Source organism: Belonocnema kinseyi, chromosome 1, assembly GCF_010883055.1.
Source record: "Belonocnema kinseyi isolate 2016_QV_RU_SX_M_011 chromosome 1, B_treatae_v1, whole genome shotgun sequence".
Taxonomy (NCBI): domain Eukaryota; kingdom Metazoa; phylum Arthropoda; class Insecta; order Hymenoptera; family Cynipidae; genus Belonocnema; species Belonocnema kinseyi.
Window position 1 is genome coordinate 12,226,999 of NC_046657.1, and position 8,648 is coordinate 12,235,646.

Here is an 8,648-nt window from a genome sequence, read left to right on the forward strand (position 1 = left end):
AAAGAGGGAGCTCTTCTTAATATTTTGACACCAAAATCATGTCGATACACCTTACCGACTGCGAGTAAAGCCACCCACGCTTCAACTTGACAGACTGTATATCCTACAGACGATTCCAATAACAAGGGTGACTTTATACACGACAAAGCTGATTTTTTAAGAAATTTTCCTTGTCTAAAGAAAAACTGTGCGTTGCTGAAGGAAGACTAATGCCAATTTCATATTCAATGCAACAAAATACGTATAGATATCATGCCTGACATTTTTCGATATCATTTTAATACCAAGGATAATTTTATATCAGAAAAATGTGATTTTCTATGAAAATATCGAAATATCTAACCTATCTCCAGACGATGGATAAAACAAGGGTTATTTCATAACAGACAAAGCTGATTTTCTAGAAAATTTTCCGCATATAGGGGAAAATCCCGATATACTAGCGGACAACTAGTCTCAGATTCGTATTCTGTGCACCAAAATACAACAAAATATCATGTTTGACATTTTTCCAGATGATTTTAATATCAAAGGTAAATTATACCCAGAAAAGCTGATTTACTAGAAAATTTTTCACACCAAGGGAAAATCGCTGCCTTGCTGAGGAAAAAATTATGTCAGATTCGGGTTCGGTGCTCTAAATTCGTACAGATATCATACTCTGGTCTCTCGCACAACCTAATTTTAAGCGGGCCTGTGTAATTTAAAAAAATGTAACTTTAACTATTTAAATTTTGTTTGAAAATATATCGTTTTTGGTTGAAAATTTACTATCTGTTTGAAAATTCGTCTCCTCTTGTTGAATTTAACTGTCTTGAATTCGGACCTAAGATTTTCTGTCCAAATATCAACTATTATATTAGTCACACAAGTCATCTTCAAGAAATTTCAGATTATTTTTTCAAGCGCATAACAATATTCAAAAATCTCCAAAAAATTTCAAAGTACATCAAGTTACATCCCTGGCCCCAAAATGATATGTGATTATTTTCAAATTTAAATTTTTTAGCGTTTTTGTTGAAGGTACCTGGAATAGGGTTCGCTAATTGTTCTAAGGTGATTTTTTGGGTTTAAGAATATTACTGTGGTGATGGGGATATCTACGATATTCTTGGAAAGGCGGATGGTGTGAATATTTTCAATTTAAACGTTTTTTGTCTATTTTAGTTAAATGCAGCTAAGATAGGGTTTATTAAATATGCTAGGGTTGGGTTTTTAATGCTTTATTAATACTGTGAGGATGGGGATACATAATGTATTCTTGCAATAACGGCTGGTGTGATTTTTTTTAATTTGAATTTTTTGCAATTTTAGTCGAAGGCAGCTGATATGAACTTTATGAAATAAGTCAGGGCTGTTTTCTTAGGGGTTGCTGATTTCTAATCTGGGGATAAGAATATCTTGTCATTGTCCTGGAAAAGTGAGTAATCTGATTATTTTCAATTTGAAAACTTTTTGTCATCTTAAGTTGAAGGCAACTAGAATGGGGTTCGTTAATTGTGCTATGGGTAGTTTTTTTTCTTCTGATTGTTAAATATTATTTGGAGCATCGGAACATGTACTTGACTCTTGAAAAGGTGAAAGGTGTGGGTATTATTAATTTTAAAATATCTTCGCTGTTTTGCGTGTTGACACTGATATTTTATATTTGCTTCTTTAAAAGTTCTGAGGGTGGATTTTGAAATTGTTAAATATTATTATGAAATTTCGAACATTCTGTGAGCTTTCATAAGGTAATTTGGATGACAATTCCTTATTATAAAATGTATTGGTTTTCTTACGTAGATATACTCAGTAATTGTTTAGTAAAAAGTTCTAGGGGTGGTTTTTAGGTGTTGTTGACTTTGGGTTATGACCGAGCAGTTATCTTATTTTCTTGTTTCAATCAAGGTGTTTGTCACATGTGGAGTAATTACTGAGAGTCGAAGTTACTTGCGCAAGTTTACATAAATTGAGACTTGGTGCGGCTTCTTCGTGGCGGAATACCACCACATGGGTTGTGTTCCAGGCGACCACCTGGGTGAATTGGTGGGTGAAGTAAATAAGTGTGTAGAATTTACTACGGTGAAGTGAAAGGGGCACCGTCGAATGAACAGCTTCTAGTGGTTGCCAGGTGTAGGCTTAAATTTAGATATTTGGCGAGTAATGTTTGGGAACATATAATTGAGGTTATGTTACACAAAAGTTTTTTAAAAAATTCGAGCACATATTCCATAACTTTTCATGTTTTGCACTCTGCAGCTTTGGTCTTAACACAACGTATACAACGCACTGCTAACTGACACGTATCAAAATTTCGACTTTCCGCCATTTCTTCCCGCAAATTTCACTTTTCATTAGGTTCCACCTAGCTATTTTTGGTAGGTAAAATAGAACACTCAACTAGCTCTATATAACTGCTCCAAGTGGGCCCAAGTGCCCTCGGGTGGTCACCTGGAACGCACCCATGGGGGGGGGGGAGTTTCGCGCGACATCAGGCTGGGCTCGTCCGCTCTCTAGTGATAATCAATTAGGTGCGTCTTTTCCCATTTGCTCCAATGGGCCATAGTTTCCGAGATATCGATGTTTGAGTATTTGTGCTCGAGCGCTGGACTTGCAACTGTCGTTCACGGACCCGGATATCTCAGAAAATAAGGCCCATTATACCGAAAGAAAAAATATACACCTAATGGATTTCCATGTACTTTCACCTTGTAAGGCCTCAGTCGAATCGGTGACGCACATCTCGCAACTTCTCCTTGTAAGTCTGTTTAAAGATGATGCTGGATAATAGTCTTGCTGGTGAAAATCAATATATGTGAAAATAGACAGTTAGGAATGTCCCATCTCTGCACGTGCACAGATGAGACACTCTAAACTGTGCACGTTGAAGAAGTACATAGTTGGACATGTCTAAAGTTGCAGATTAAATCGCAAAAATTCTCATTTACTGATTTTCTGAATTGATTTAACTTAGAAACTATTTACTCAAAATTATGGATATATTTTATTATTATATTTACCAATAGAACCAAGGATCAATACCAAGGAAAAGACCAGAGACCGGGCAATCATCATCTTCTCTTATCAAAGGAATAACTGATCGCTATCTTAATAAAGAATTTTATTAACAATGTAGCTAATAAATATTCTACTAGTTCATTAGGTATTGCAATATATACTATAGTTCTTATCTTATACTTTTAGGCTCTCAATATTGTTCTTCTGAGATATTTACATTTGATAAGAGTCAGTGACAAGAAAAATAATGCGTTAGATAACAACTAATTTAAAGCGTTGGAAAACTAATATAAATTCTACAAAATATGGTTAAACAAATATTTCGAATTTTTTTATTATTAATATTATTATATTAGAAATTTCTAAATATGAGGGGCAAATCCCTCGACTTTTGAGGGTACCCTACTAAAGCACCTGATGGCTTTATAATCTTTTATCTGTATTCTTTTTTGCTCACATAAAAGCGCAAAATCATGCTGAATTTTAATTTAAAATATCTCGAGTTTGACAAATTATTCTGATTTATATGACGGTTTAACAATACATTTTTGAGAGAAATAAAAATACTGCGATTTTTTTCATTTATTCTGTTTACGACATCCACGTAAAACAAAATTTTACTTGTTTCATAACTCTTTCAATTCCTTGAATATAAATCAAATTATTAGTTCAATTATTAAATAAAATTAAATATTTCAATCAATTTCTTTGGAATCCCTTGACATTTTTTATGTTACTTAAAATCCTATATAATCCCTTACAATCCCTGGAAATCTTTAGAAAGTGTTAAAATCAATATAAAAGTGTAAATCATATGACAGCTTTTCAATATAATTTAATTTAAACTTTACATGGAGAAAAATGGATGTTTAAATGTTACATTTAGACGTTCAAGGTTAACATATTTTATGTTTAACTATAGGACAACAATCTAGGTGTTGAAAGTTAACACGTGTAGATCTTAAAAACTGATATTTTACTCTCTTACATCCAAAATGTTCAACTGAAATATCCGAGATATTAAAGGTATGGTTATTTAAAATATCGCCTGTATATATTTGAGCTTACTTATTTATGGTCATTTAAGGAATTAATTGATCAATTATTTGTGAATTTAAAATTAAACTTTAATGTTCGTACACGAACGAAAAATAGACCAAAGATTATGAAATATCGATCAAATGATGAATTCAGTCAAGTTGAGTTCATGTTCAATATTTTTAATTAAAAATAAAAACGAGTAGGTAATCAGAGACCGAATGATCTGTAATCTGAATTCAAATTCTATCTTTTTTAAGTTACTTAAACTCAAATTTTATTTTAAATGTATAAACATTTTGTCAAATGTGTTAATTCAATAAACCTGAAACTTAAGATAATTGTTCCCTTCTTGAGACCGAAAAATGTCATTCAATTTTATTTAAGGATTTCTAATTTTAATTTTCTGTAAATGTTTAAAAATTGTAATATTTTGTAATTGTAATATAAGATCAAAATATTTTTACGTGTAAAATATCCATACTATAGTAAATGTTTGGCATGAATAACTGCATGTTAGGTGCTTCAATGTTACCCTTTGACATCTACATTTAAACATCAATTTTTTTCCATGTATTTACTAAAGTTTCCGAAAAAATCCGTTTCAATCCTTAGAAATCTTTCAAATCTTTGAAAAACGTAAAAATGCTCTAAAATCTCTTGAAATGTTTAAAAAAATTTCACGTCGGCAGAAATGCTTTTTATCTTTTGAATACCGATGAAATCTTTCAATATTAGTTTCATTATTAAAAAATCCCATAAAACTCGTTTAAAGACTTAAATCCCGAAAAATAAAACTTCCGATACTGTGGAATTTCCAAATTGGAAAAATCCTGAATAATGAAATTTCAAAAATTATAGAATTGGCCAAATATAAAAATCCCGAATTAATAAATTCACGAAAATTTATAATATTTTTGAATTTAAACATTTTTTGAATAATCAAATTCCCAAAACAAAATCGTCGAATTGTGAAATATCCGAACTAGAAAATTCCCAAATATACATTTCCAGATGAAAAATTTTGTTCGAAAACGTACATAGTATTTTGAAAAAATAACAAAATAAGTTGTCAAAAATGGAATTGCTAATCAAGAAAAATTTTAAACTTCGAGATTAGGTTGGCAGAAACTTTGAAGAGAAATTTTTTTCCTACGAAGCGCATTCGCTTTTAAATTGATTTCTGTATATTATTAGTATAAAATTATGGTTATTTTAAACTGAAACAAAGTTTTTTTGAGCTCTAAGCAGGAAACAATTTTTTCTTTGGTAAAAATGTTTCTAATTTGATTTTTATAAAAATATTATTTTAATTCTAAAAATCAGAGAATTTTATGATTAAGACGTTTTATAATTCAGCAATTTTCGGGACGAATGAAGAATCCCGAAAAATTTTATTGATGAATTGGAAAATTTTCGAACAATGAAATTCCCAAATCATAATACTCCGGAATTGGAAAATTCCCGAATAATAAAATTCCTACAAAAAATTGCCGAATTATAAGGTATCCGAACTAGAATATTTCTGAATTATAAAATTCTCGAAAAGAAATAGAGGAAACAATTTAATATATTTAATCAAAATAGAGAAACACGAAAATCCCTTAAAATGCTCGGATATTACTTGAAATTAATTTTTTTTAATTAGTTCATACATTTAGACATCCTTCAGAAGTCTTCTCTTTCTAGTGGGATTGAAGGTCAGCCTATAGGCTTCATTGTAAAGGCTTCATCAGTTTTTTTTCCCACACATACTTAATTTATTTAACTCATCGTTACAAACCTTCGTTTTTCCTGAAGAGTAAAAGAAGGTTCTTATAAAACCTATTAACAAGATCAGGCTCCTCAACATGCTGCACGCAGAATAAGCTTCTGCTAAGGTTGACCAATTTTCAGTTAAAATAGGGACAATAGAGATTTTCTGTTATGATTACCGATTTTTCTGCAGAGTTTACAAAATTTTGAGCTATTTTATGGATTTAATAAAGTCTGCAGAAAATTGGGTAATCTTTACAGAAAATCTATGTTGTTAAATGCTGAGTAAAGCGCTAATATTTGAGGTTCTCAATACATAAAAAGCCTAGATATTGACTCTCTTCACCCAGATAAGGTGAATATACTAAAAAGGTAGAAAGGCATTGTATAAACTAGAAACCATCCATTTGTAGGGCATTTTTCTCGAAAAAGCTATGATTTATTACAATCTTACCATTTCTTTTGAATTGGTAAGAAGTAATAGTAAAAAAATTAAATTACGCAAGCTACTCAAAATATTGGCAAAGTAATAATTTTTTATAAGTTTAACATTTTTCTCGTATAAATCATGTTTTTCCATAGCAAATTACTGAATTATACTTTTTCAATGCCTGAAATCATAGAAAATTGTCTTTTTCCATAGTTCTGAGTATTCGTATTACAAGTGATTGGAGAGATTTTTCTTCAAAAAATTTATAAAATTGCAGGTCAAAAAGAAATTCACTGTCATTTTACGAATTTTTCGGGTCCAGTGGCCACACTTAAGAAGGAATTCAAATTTACAAAATTGCAGTTTTTAAAAATTTAACTTTAAAAGGTCTATGTACTACCATATACTACTCTATAACTCTTTTCTATTGATTTTTTTATGCCTACTGGATATTTCGCGATTTCTTCACGGACCAATTGTTTAATCACCCCGCTTTCCATATTTATTTTCGACCGTTTTGGCCCCATATGTGTAGGTTTAAATATTCCACGAAAAATGGTATTTCTGCTTGGTAATGTTTCCAATACTGCAAAGACGTCACCATTGGATGTTGATAATACAATTTGTTCTTCGGATGGCATGGACTTAAGGGCAAACTTTGTTGTCCTTATTTTAATTGGTGCATTAGGAGGAAACACGTATCTTCGAAGTTCTAATCTTTGGGTCGGATCTTTGTGGGGAATAAGTCGAAACAAACTAAGTTCTGCACGATTATATCTGAGTAAGTGAGATAGTTTTAGCTTCACAGGGGGAAACTTGGTCCTGACATGAAGTGATGGCTCAGCAGGTTGAAGAGACACGTCAGAAGACTGATCTCTGGCAGGAGCAAAAGACTGTCCAGGATAATGTCTGTTATCAGAATATGATGAAGAAGCGGAAGTAGAAGAAGAAAACACACAACGAGGAATACCAGGAATAGGGTCGCCATTCGGTAAGCACTCGAACTGTGCAGTTAATTCTGCAAAAAAAGAAGAGAAGTTTGTTTTTCTTTAAGTCCAATATCGTATGCTGGTATGTCATGAGATAGTTAGAAGATAAGGATCCTATCTTCTCGAATAATTTTGAATCCTTAGGATAGAAAGGAAAACAGCAAATTTATTTCATTTGATCTCATCGTCAATGTAAACTCACATCTATCTTTTGTAATATCGTCTTTTCTGTCTGAACTTATTCTTTATCTATCCACGGTAATCTTGTCCTATCTTTCAGTTAATCAAAATTCCCATCTGTTCTTCTCAGTAGTATCTTCTTCATCTCACCATATCCTACATCCGTCAGCATCTCCCTGTATATCCCTTTATCAATCTAAATTCCTGTTTATCTTTTTCAACTCTTTTTTCTCTACCTTACCCAATCCTTCATCTATCAACGTCAATCTTTTACTATCTCTCTTTCAATCTAATTTCTTACCTATTTTTTAAATCTCTTCTCTATCTAATCCAAACTTTATCCAGCCGCTTCAACCTGAAGACTATTCCCAAGGTGGCTGATGGTAAGTTAGTGATTAGTCTTATGAGTAAGTCCTATAATAAGGCTGGCAAACCGTCTGGCCAAGTACGACAACGTTGCCGACTAAGGTATGGAATTAAATTGAAAGTGTTTAGGTATTTAAGTATGTACATCATATTGTCTTTCTGGTACGTGGTACACGTCAATTCTTTATTACGAAATTTATACACTAAGGTAATCAGATTATCAGTTCCGTTAAAAAGTGTATTTTATCAAAAATCAATTTAATCACTGAAAATCATAATGCCCCGAGTTTTCAACCGAAGCCGCTTAGCCGAGATTTTTACCAAATATTCCATAATGCAAGTTAGCCGTGGGGTTTAGTTGTTAAGGAATGCGTTAGTGCTTTAGGCAAGTTAAGTTCGAATCTTGCCGCAGCCGCACAGTGTAGCCAAAAATCACTTTTTGTGGACAAAAGTCTGTCTACAACTCAATTTTCAATGGATTTGGCTGTTTTATTTTAAATGACCATAAGGCTTTCAGGTATATCGAGTCGGTGTTAGAATTTCGATTGGCCTAAACCAAAATTTTTTATTTAACATCAAAATAAACAATATTTTTACCCGAACTTTGCAGATGTACCTCTTTTTTTTAAGATCTGCGAATTGATTAAAGAAGAGCCTCAGTCAGAGTAATTACTATCTAGTAATAGTTTTCAGTCGATTAGAGTGAAAAACAAATTGTTTATATTGTTTTAAACAAATTAATGAACAAAAGGCATTTTTTGTGATTCGTAATTATTAGATGTTGAAAATTCAAAGTTTTTATATAGAATATGAGAGGAATGTATGCCTAATTATGATTATTGAAAAATATCTGCTGCTTGGCAGCATTATTTAAAAGCCCCGGCTTTTTT